Below are 11,886 nucleotides of genomic sequence, written 5' to 3'. Positions count from 1 at the left end.
ACCGGCTTTACAGTCCAGTGTATTAACCCACAGCGCCACGCTAGGACTCCTCATGCAATACGTTGTTTGATTTCTTGACTGCTGCTTCCATGAATGTTGATGGTTGATCCAAGTAAAAAGAACTCTTTGTCAGCTTCAATCATTCCTCCATTTATCTTGATGTTATTTATTGATCCAACAGTGCCCAGAGCATTCCCAGAGAGTGGAGGCTGCTTCTCACTGCTGTAGTGTATCAACAAGGAGACTGAGGCCCAGGATGTCACCGAGGGGGAACAAGTGGGCTTTGGAAACCAATCCAGGTGAAGGCAGAGCTAGCTTCAAGCTACCTACCTGATGCCTGAGCTTGTGGGGACAGGGTGGGGGTGGGGGTGGAGGGCAGTCACCTCTAGGTGGGAGACAGCTGCCATAAACCCATAAAAAGCTGGGCGTGGAGTTAACAGATGATAAGGCAGGACCCAAGTCCTCCTCCTGTGTCCTCACTATCCTGGACTAAAGCATGGACTAGGGGAAGGGAGTGCTGCGGGCCGTGGTGGCTAGGAGGGACGCAGGGGGTCTTCTCTGAGGGGGGCTGTGGTGGCCTGAAGCAGGGCGGAGTGTTGGGGAGATCCAGATCCCAGGGTGGGGTTGAACATACTGCCATTTCCAGGGAGAGCTTGGGCACTGGGACACTTGTGAGCCTCGGTCTCGTCATTTAGGTACAGCCGTGAGAGGCGGATGTCAGGGTAACCGAACTCAGCCCAGTCAGAGGGTGGCTCAGTCCATCCTAGCTCTGGCTCCTCTCTCTGACCCCTGCAAGGTACAGGCTGGTGGGGGCTACCTTGGGTATGCCCCCCCTCCATTGGCTGGGTGGTTGGTCTCCTGGGATGGGGCGGGGAGTGGTGTGGCTGCACCACATCCTCCTCAGAGGCACGGGGCTGCTGTGTGTGACCTGCAGATGACTCTGAGGGGGTTCCCGGGGCTCTGCTGAGGCCACGGTGTGGTTACTGCTCCTGCTCTTCCAGCTGCAAGTCTAGGAAGTCCCCTTGGCCCTGACCTGCTGCAGAACTGGGCTTATCCTCAGCCCATGGCACCCCACACACACTGGGCTGCAGCCACACTGGCCTCTGCCGCACCTCCCCACCCCCCCATCTCTGCCCTGGGTCTCCACCTGGGTTGAGTTGACTTAGAGAACAGAGGAGCCAAGGCCTGTGGATGGTGTGCTTTGCTGTGATGGGACAAAGAAGCAGGGGTCAGGGAACATGTGACTCCTCCCACCTGCCCCTGAGCCCTTGCTGGGCTGGACTCCCTCTCTGGGCTGCTGAGGACTGGGACAAGAACTGCCATCGGCACTGGCATTGCTGTTCCCCTGTCCAGAACATTGTTCCCAGGGGCCCTCTGTGTCCATCTACTGGGAGAGTGTTTGAGGCTGTCAGAACCCCACCCCACCCCACCCCACCCAGGGCAGCTAAACTGACTGGTCACCCTCAGGCACAGGCTGATGGGATGGCTCCCTGCTCTGAAGCCTCTAATCCACTCCATTAAGTGGAGGTCTTATGTGTGTATCCTGGTGTGGCACTGTGGGTTCATGTGCTGGCCTGCAAAGTTGGTTTGAACCAAAAGGTTGGTAGTTCAAAGCTCACCAGCCGCTCCTCAGAAACCCTATACAGGGTCGTTATGGGTCAGAATGGACTCTCCTGCACTTAACAACAAGTGGAGGCTATGTGTGTTCCAGACCTAACTCCTCCCAGGTCCACGTGGTGAATGGAGAAAATCTCTACATCCATCCTCCTGTACCTCAACCTTGTCATCTGTAAAATGGGGACAATAAGCCCCATCTCCGGGGAGGGGGGGCATTGTGAGGGTGAAGTAAATGTGGGCCCACACTGTCATTGTGAACAGGAATAGGTGGGAGAGCTCAGATCCCAGGAGGCAGTTAAAAGAGGCTGCACTGAGCCTTATTCCTGGGTGGCGGGGGGCCCCTGCAGGCTTCTGGTGCCAGAGGGTAATTAAGCTGTTTAGCGTTCAGTTCTGTCCAATGCAAAGTTCTGAGGCGGTGGAAGTGTTCCTTAGCTATCCTGTGCCTGGGCCTCTGGGGACCAGAGCAGGTGTCCTGGGGGGTAGGGGTCAGCAACAGCCCTTGCAGGAAGGGAGGAGGCTCCAGGGAAGAGCAGGGTGGGTCCCAGCCTTGGGAACCAACTTTCCAGAAATGGTCCAGCCTCTCTGTGGGAGAGTTCTCAGTAGCCTGCAGGGGGCTGGGATCAGGCAAGGAGTGGGAGGGGTTTGCAGGAAGCATACAGGGGCAGGGCCCACAGGCTACTTGGGGAGTGGAGTGGGGAAGGCTTGCTGTGGAGGGGCTCCTGGAATGAGTGTTGGACTTTGAGCTTTGTGTTGAGGGAGGGTGGCACTGGCTTTGGGTGGGGCTTAGACTCTTGTGCTGAAAGAAGATGGGGGGGCTCCTGAGGCCTTTCTCTATCTGTCCTCTCTGGGCCTGTTTCCTTATCGATGGAGGGGTGCAGTGGCAGCTGTCCTGCTTGCCCGGGTCAGCCAGGGCACATCAAGTCTCTGGCCTGGCTCCCAGAGCTGACTCCTAGGGTAGCCAGGGGACAGAGTTCCCGGGACTGGGGCTCATGTGCCCAGACCTTCCCTAGGTCAGGCTATCTGCCTGGAGCCTGAAGCAGAACCCTTGTATCTGCAGGCTCCCTGGACCTAGGTCTGTCTCTTAGGGATGGATGCTGAAGAGCACCCACACACAAAGTCTTGGTTTCCATCCGTTTGATTCCCATAAGTTGTGTGTAACTTAACTTCTCAAAGCCTCTATCTGCTCATCTACAAAATGGGGACACACATACCCACCTCCACACTGCTTTCAGGAATTGCCCTGTTTCTCTTCTTTACTTCTTGGCAGCAGCAGTGCCTGGCACGGGGCTAGATCTCAGTCAATGTTCCCAGGGCCTGGGTGCCACACGGGCTGCAGAGTGACCGCTGTGTATTGGCCCGGCCCTCATGGCACTCTGCCTGCTGGATACCAGTCGCAGGAGTGAATGAAACCATGGGAGAGATGAAGGAGTAAACAGGGTCTATTGTTGCTCACATCTTGCTGGAACTCTGGAATCTCTTGCCTTCTGCCACCACCTCCTCTCCCATCATGCCGTCTGGGATCCTGGAACCTCAAGTTGAGACCCTGTTTGGTTCCAGAGGCCATGAGGAGGTGATTGCTGACTTCTGACCATATAAGTTATGACTTGCTTTCCTTGACCTCCCGGTAGGAACCAGAACTATAGCAGAAACGCCAGGGCAACTGCTGTAGGTCAGCAGAAGAATTCCCAGTAGCCCTAAGGAATTGGAGTGCCCCCCCCCCCCCAACACTGGGCAAGCTGAGAGCACACGGGCCTGGGATGAAGATCTGGGCAGTACTTACTTAAGGCCTTACTGGCCCCAAGAATGGAGACTGGACTGTTGGTATAGCCCAGGTTTCAGCTTTAGTTCTTCTAAGCCTGAGGAGCCACTGAGAAAGGCCCATAGGGAATGGGTACCAGTCAGCAAGAAGTGGGTCCCACGTGGCCCAGTCCCTCATCAAAGCCAGCCAGAAACCAGGCCAGAGTGCTCAGTGGAATCGTCCTCGGCAGCTGGTCATCTGGCCAGATGGAAAGTGGAAGGAAAGAAAGGAGTGGACATTTTGGCTGGTTGCCAAATGCCAGCCTCTGCAATATGCTTTGATCCCTGAGTTTCCCACAGACAGCTTTTTTTAACATCTGAGAAAATGGAGGCTCAGAGAGGCCCAGTAACTTGCCTGAGGACACACAGCTAGTGAGTCACAGTGCTAGATCCTGTAACAATAGAGGCTAACGCTCAACTAAGCACCCATGGTGCCTGTGCACAGTTTCGGATCCTTTGCATAGGTTAGCTTGATGGAGTCTCACAACAACCGTATGAGACCCAGAAAGCTGTTGCTATGGAGCAATTTCCGACTCATGGAAATGGTCAAAACCATTAAGTCAGTTTTGATTCATAGCAACCCTAGAAAGCAGAGAAGAACGTCCCCATGCATTGTGCCAGCGCTATAATCATCATGGAGGCGGACTGCCACAGCATTCTCCCACAGAGCAGATGGTGGGGTCAAGCCTCCAACCTTTCAGTTAGCAGTCGAGGACACAGCCAACAGGGTCTGCTGTGACTCCGTTTTGGGGAGAGGGAGGATGGCGGCACCAGGAGTGAGCGGCAGCCTGCAGACTCAGACCCTTTTATCCACGGCCTTGGTGTGGCACTGTGGGTTAATGCACTGGACTGCAAAGTCACTTTGAACCACAAGGTTGGCGGTTCAAGCTCACCAGTTGCTCCTTGGAAACCCTATACAAGTTCCCTGTGGATCGGAACGTACTCGACGGCACCTAACAACAACCCTATACCTTGTGTGCTGCTAGACATGGAGCATCCCTGCAAAGATGCTGCCTTCCGCCACCCTGAGGTGGGAAGAGGGGACTTGTAGGCAGAACTAGCTGATGGAGCAAACTCCTGGGGCGATGGGAAGGACCCATCCGGGAGCTGCTGCTGACTGGGGGTTGTAGATGGATCATTCCCGCCCAGAGCAGAGACTTGGGGTGGGTTAGGTGAGCTCCTACCAAAGAGTGTCATGCCATTCCATGAGTGTGTCCCAGGTGTGAGGCATCACTTACTGGTGGACACACTTAGAGGACACTGAGGCAGCACAGGATGGAGCCAGGTGCCCTCGGAACTGTGGAGGGTACTGAAGGTCCAAGGCTGAGCTAGGACTCTGGTCAGTGCAGGTGAGGTTAGGACCAGGAAAAGGCCAGCCAAGGTGCCCCTGGGCTGAGCTAGGACCCTGGCCTGTACAGTTGACCTTAGGATTGGGAGGAGCCAGCCAAGGTGCCCTTGGGCTGAGCTAGGACCCTGGTCTGTGCAGTCGAGCTCAGGACCATGGAGAGCACCACAGACGCCTCCATCACCCTTGACAGCTGTCAGCCTAGGAAGCTGCCTCCTCCTTGGTCACAGCTGCAGCCTCCAGCAGGCCCCAGCTGGACTCAACACGAGCCCGAGTCATAACTGGGTCATAGTGTTACGCTCATCTGTTTCCCTGCCCACACCAGCGGAACCAAGGACATGAAAGGGAAGAGGGAGGAAGAACATTTGCCCTGTTGGCATCTTTCGGGGCATGCCCACAAGTGAGCCTAACCTCCCATGTCCAGTACAGCCTGGTTTCAGGAAGCTTCTGGCCCATCCCCTGCTGTACTCACCAACCCAGACAGGAGACCTAAACCTTCACAGAGTGTCTGGTAGCTTTGGGGGACAGCAGGGGCTCTTCCTTGCTTTCTGTGGTGGCCTCCCAGCTGCCCTCCATGGAAGGCTCAGGTTTTGGCCCGGTCAGCTTGCTGAGCCCTCTGCTGTGTTCCTTGATACTCAAGAGCCAACAGAGTCCCCACCTGACAGAGCCTCGGCCCACCTCTAAGCCTTTGCTCCTGCTGAGCTTCCCTCCTGCAGGTTTTCCCACTGTCTTGTGCCAGATGGCAATACTTAAAAAAGCTGTGGATTCAGGTATTGAACAATCGTTTTATAGATAGGAAAACTGAGGTGCGGGAAGGTTAGCAAGCTACCCAGGGCCTCACAGATAGAAAATGGGCAGGATTTGAACCTAGCAGCCTGGCTGCAGTCTGTACATTGGGAGTGATGCTGAGCATGCTGAGGCTGCGCACCTATTGTATACAGAGCGCCTGCTGTGTACAGAGCACCTACCCTGGGGAGCTCTCATGGTCCAGCAGAAAGACAGCTGCCAAAGGGAGAGGAGCCCTAGGGTGATGAGTGCTCCATCTCCTAGAGGGGTAAGTCAGGGTCTGGTGCTGTAGATAGGTCTCGGTCCAGTTATCTCCCTTGAAGGGAGCAGGGCAGAGATGATTGTATCCATTTTGTGATGCTCTCTTCAAAGTTGGTTCAGAAAATTAAACAACAGACTATTAAACAACTAAGGAAGAAACAAAAGAGATATTTTAAAAACAAACAAACTTAGAGTTGAATGAAAATGAAAACATAGCACACCAAAACCCTATGGTGTGTAGCCAAGGCAGTGCTCAGAGGGAAATTTATAGCATTCAATACCGACATTCAAAAAGAAGAAAGATAGAGAAACTATTGGATTGATGTATCTTTTGTTGTGTATATTCATCTATATTTGTTATTAAGTGCCATCAAGTCGGTTCTGACCCATAGAGACCCTGTATAGGGTTTCTGAGGAGTGGCTGGTGAGCTTGAACCACCGACCTTGCAGTTCAAACCAACTTTATGTATATATGTATTCCTGGTTTGGCGCTTTGGGCTAAAAGTCATTTGAACTGCAAGGTTGGTGGTTCAAGCTTACCTCCCGTTCCTTGGAAACCCTATACAGGGCATATGGGTTGAAATCGACTTGATGGCACTTAACAACAACATATATATATGTGCTATGTATATCCATATATAAGTTTCTTTCACCATATTTATTCATCATACTTATTCTTTCATCATACTAATTCAATCTGTATGTTGAGTAAATAATCCGAGAACCTGGATTATATGAAGAAAAACATGGCATCAGGACTGGAGGAAGACTTGTGATATGCGGATGATACAACCTTGCTTGCTGAAAGCGAAGACGACTTAAAATACTTACTGATGAAGATCAAAGACCACAGCCTTCGTTATGGGTTGTACCTCATCCTAAAGAAAACAAAAATCCTCACCACTGGACCAATAAACAACATCCATAAAAGTGGAAAAAAGATTGAAGTTGTCAAAGACTTCATTTTGCTCAGACCATCAGTACTTACAGAAGCAGCAGTCAAGAAATCAAATGACATATTGCATTAGGCAAATCTACTGCACAAGACCTCTTTAAAGTGTTCAAGAGCAAAGATGTCAGCTTGAGGACTAAGGTGCGCCTGACCCAAGCCATGGTATTTTCAGTAACCTCACATGCATGTTAAAGTTGGACAGTGAATAAGGAAGATCATAGAAGAATTGATGTATTTGAGCGATGGTATTGGAGGAGAATACTGAAAGTACCATGGGCTGCCAAAAGAATAATCCAATCTGTGTTGAAAGAAGTACAGCCAGAGTGCTCCCTAGAAGCCATACTATCAGGAGGGACCAGTCCCTGGAGATGGATATCATATTTGGTAAAATGGAGGATCGGAGAAAAAGAGGAAGATCCCTAATGAGATGGATTAGCACAGTGGCAGCAGCGATGGATTCAAGTGTAGTAATGGTTGTGAGGTTGGGCAGTATTTCATTCTGTTGTGCATAGGGTCACTATGAATCGGTACTGACTCAATGACATCTAACATCAACAAATGTAAGTGCCAATGATTTTGCCTCTCTGGAGAACGCAGCCTAAGAAACACTCCTAAACCCCACCACCCTGGCCCCATCTCTCACCTGGACAATACCATTGACCTGCCCAAGTGGTCCTCTTATCCCTTGTGTCAGGGTATCTGACTCCTTTGCACAGAATCCTCCAGTGAAAGCCACACTTGTAACCATGGCCTAGACCTACGTGATCCAGGCCTGTCCATCTCTCTCCCACTGGCTTCGCTCCTGCCTGAGCACTGACTATTCCATCTGCCCACAACACTCTTCCCTGCACCCTCAATCTGCTTCAAGACTCTGCTCAGTGAGGCCTGCAGGAGCCTTGTTTGTCAGTGAGCACTTCCTCTCCTGCCGTTTCCCCAGCTTTAGTTTTCTCCAGAGTGCAGTCCTTTCTAACCTATTGACTCTCTAACCTATTTGATACTTAGTTTCTTGTTGTGTCCTTGTCCTGTGTTAGCTCCCTAGGGCAGGGTGCTCATATCCTGACTTCCCAGTGCCTCCTTCAGTGCCTGCCCCACTATGGGCTCTCAATAAAGAGTTGCTGAGTGAATGCATGATACAGATTCAGTCAGGTCGTGAGGACCAAACGCAGTGGTGGCTGTCCAACTAGATTTGTCTTCATTGGGTTCCAGTTGCCTCATTAGGTTGAACTTGGTAGGTTGGAAGTAGCTTTACTAGTGGATGAGATCCCATTATTTACTCCACAGAGTAGAGTACCCTTATACATTGTAGGAACTGGAGCAAATTCCATCATCGCTGGCCTCAGTCACCTCATCTGTAAAATGGGTATAAAAATGGTTGAGAGGGTTCAGTAAGGTCTGTGTAATGTGCCCAGGACAGTGTGAGCTTTGTCGCCATTGACTGATGTCCATGAACATCGGGGTACCTGGAGGCTTCCCAGTGACACTCTGTAGTGAAGGTGGGACCTGTCACTTGTCATTAGACCACAGCAAAGCCACCTGCGCCAGGGAGGATGTGTATCTCTGTGTATGAGGGAGAGTGGCCTGACTCAGGAACTGACTACACTCAGGCTGTCACTCAGCCACCTTCCTAATATGTGATTTGGACACAGTCTTGTCACCTTAAGCACCTGGTTGATGCAGTGGTTAAAGCACCTGGCTGCATGGTTCAAACCTAGCAGTGGCTCTGCCCAGGAAACATGTAGTCGTCTGCTCCTGTAAAAATCACAGCCTTGGAGACGGTAGAGCAGTTCTACTCTAGGGTTGCTGTGTGGTGAAATCAACTCAAGGGCATGGGATTTCGGTTTCTTGTCACCTTGCTGAGTCTCAGTTATAGACCTCAGGGGCCAGTGTTTGTTTGTTTGCCCAGTTTTCTACATAAATGCCTTTTCAGTTGAAAACTGGACACGAAGCATTTACCCGAGTCCATGGGGATCAGAGGTGGGGCCCTGCACTTCGCCAGGCAGAATGGCACTGTGGACATGGACCCTGCTTGGCCACTGGCCACTTGCTCCGGCCTGAGCCTCCAGCAGCCGAGTGACACAGGAGATGCTCCCGTTCTGTGATTCTCAGCCACAACTGGTGAGGGGTCTTCCCTGGGCAAGGCCCCACCCTGAAGGCTCAGTGGGCTGTCCTCTGAGAGCCCTCCGGCCATGGCAGCCAGGTTAGCTTGACCTCATGGGGCAACTGGCACCCACCTACCCCCTGGGCTCCACTCACTGTGCTCAAGCCTTTGTTCAAGTCGCCGTCGTACGTCCTGCCCTCCAAGAGGTCACAGGCCAGTTCCGTCCAACAAAGGCTGGCATTGGGGTGTGCCCACCTCTCAGAGGACAGAGCTGCCACACCAGGTCCTGAAGTCCCTGGGAAGGTCATCTGGAAACTTCCGCCACGTGGCCTGTTCCTGACAGCTGTGCCCATGCTCCCTGGCTAGCCTGGCTCGCCTGGCCTCAGTTTGCCTGCGTGGGGCTGGTGTGCGGTGTGGACAGCAGTGCCCACTTCAAAGTGTTAAGGAGCAACCTTTCCCCTCCCTGCTCCCTGAAACCAGCAGAGACCAACTTTCCACCCCCTGTCAGCCCTGAGCCAGCTGACATTTACAGAGGTCATGTCCCCACCCCCGATTGTCCTACCTGCCCACAGCAGGCTGTGCCAGCCACCAAGCAGGCTGCAGGGGGCCAATGTTTCAACTGCAGTTGGCAGGACATCTTGAGCCTCGGAGTATGAGTTAACACTGAGCTAGGGGACAGGCCACTTGGCTCTCCTTCCCTAGCTCTCCCAGAACAACTCCTCAAGGTGAGGCTGTGTAGGGTGTGTGATCCAGCAGAAGGCCTCTCAGACTCCCATCCCACCCCTGCAACTCTGAACAGGTCCCTGAAGCAGCCCCTGCCCCCAGCCCTGATCTCCTCTGTATAAGGGAAGGGTGGAGACAGATGGCCCTATAGGACCGTGCAGCTTAGAGAAAAAGGATGTTAGGGGCTTCCAGCGTTCAAAGGAACAAAGCTTCATCGAGCACCTGCTGGACACCAGGCACTCGGCACACGAGCCTCATTTCATCTTTCGTAGCCCTGGGCCCATTCCCCAGATGGAGAAACTGAGGTTCAGAGAGACAAAGAGTCCCGTTTAAGGTCACAATAGTTTTCAAGCCAAATACATGACTGTCCACTCTATCCTGCTGTCCTCAGAGTTAGGAAGTGACTGGCACCTAAATATCCCAGAGAAGTAAGGAAAAGTTGTAGAAAGGAGCATTTTAAGGAAAAGAATGTTCTAGGTAGAAGGACAGTATTTCATAGGACTCTGTGGAAAGGGAAATGAAGACGCCAGGTTAACAGAGGGTGGTTTTCTAACTTGGTGGGATCACTTCAAGTACATCACTGGTCCCATTTGACATCACTCGGTTTTCTCATGGCAAGTGGCTATGATCACCCCGCCTACCTGCCTACCCTCCTGGGCTTGAGGGTCAGATAAGCTCATGGGTGTTGGCTAAAGTCAGCAATGCTTTGTCACTAGGCAGATTTATTATAAGATGAATGTACATCAAGTGTGTACCACTTCTTTGTGTGTGCGTATAATGTGCCCACCTATATAACTTGCATCGTGTGCATAGGGAACTAATCCGAAGGGTTGTACCATTTGCAAAGATGTGTATGTTATTGTTGTTCTGTGCCGTGGAGTCGGTTCCGACTCATAGCGACCCTGTACAGGGTTTCTGAGGTTGTAAATCTTTACGTGAGCAGAAAACTTCCTCTTTCTCCCACGGAGCAACTGGTAGTTTCGAACTGCTGACCTTGCGGTTCACAGCCCAATTCGTAACCACTACGCTACCAGAGCTCCTTAAAGACATGTATAGTACACATGTTATTCGTGTAAAACTATGGTTGTTCATAGTCATGTGCTGCAGTAGTCGGTGTGGGGTTTAACTTTGCCCAAATAATCTACTCTTTGCCCTTGATTGTTGAGAGATACCTCTAAAATTTGGGATTTCCCCCAATGGTTGAAGTTCTTTTAATGAGGCCTTTACACCAGTATTCAGTAGGGCCATGGCTGGCCACCGTGAATCAACAGTAAGATGTGTGGATTTCTTCGGGGAGGGGGGCTATGGTCTGGGCACTGATTGAATCTCCCATGCCTACACATGTAGACTGCAGTAAATTAAAGGCTCTGGACAAGAAGCTGCCTGGGCATCCTGGTTGGTAGACAGTGATGCAGTGGAATGATAGTGTGTCCCTTTGTGGGGTATGGAAGCTTCGAGTTTGGGGTGGGGGGGTCCCCTCCCAAACCTCATCCTAGGAGTTCTATAAGTCCTAGTGAATTATAAGAGAGGAATGGAAGCCATTGAGTCAGAAGTGAAGGGAGCATGGGGACCCCTGAGTTTATAGTTGGCATCCTGAGGTAATCAGCAAGTCAAAAGTGAGGGGACGCAAGGGGCCCCCAAGCTTGTGACTGGCATCTGAAATCTGGAGGACTGCCCCTTTAACTTGTGAGCTCTGGTTTAGCTCCGGTTAGCAGGGTCAGGGAAGGGCTATTTGGGCAGTTGGAGTAGAAACTGAGGTAGTGTGGAGTGGGTTGAAATTGATCGACTGCGTTTGGTGTCAGAGAACCGGGATGTGATCGTGACACATGTGTCCTGGTGATGTAAAATATCAGTACCAGGGAAACTGACTGAGAAGTACACTGGGACTTTCCCTACTGCCTTTGTAACTTGTCTGGAAATCTACAAACATTCTAAAACAAAAAGGTCATTTAAATTTCTAAAGAAAATAATATCCAAAGCTCAGTATTCCACAGTTGTCTATAAAAGCCACAAACTCATTGATAGTTGAAGTTCTGTAAATGTATGTATGTAGATAGGAAATGTAGGAAGGGACTCATTCAGAATAGCATGGAATATCAACAGGATTTAAAAGGAAATGGTAGTTTTCTTTCTCCTGATAAGAAATATCTCTCTAGTCTTATCACTGGTTGAGAAAATCTATTTGATGAGACCCAATATGACATTTCAACTACTTCAGTCTGAAATCGATCAAACATGCAATCAAGATGTATTGCTCATTACTGGTGACTGGAATGCAAAAGTAGGGAGCAAAGAGGAGGGACCAGT

Source organism: Chrysochloris asiatica, unplaced genomic scaffold (assembly GCF_000296735.1).
Source record: "Chrysochloris asiatica unplaced genomic scaffold, ChrAsi1.0 scaffold00076, whole genome shotgun sequence".
NCBI classification, from domain to species: domain Eukaryota; kingdom Metazoa; phylum Chordata; class Mammalia; order Afrosoricida; family Chrysochloridae; genus Chrysochloris; species Chrysochloris asiatica.
This window is presented reverse-complemented; position numbering follows the sequence as displayed.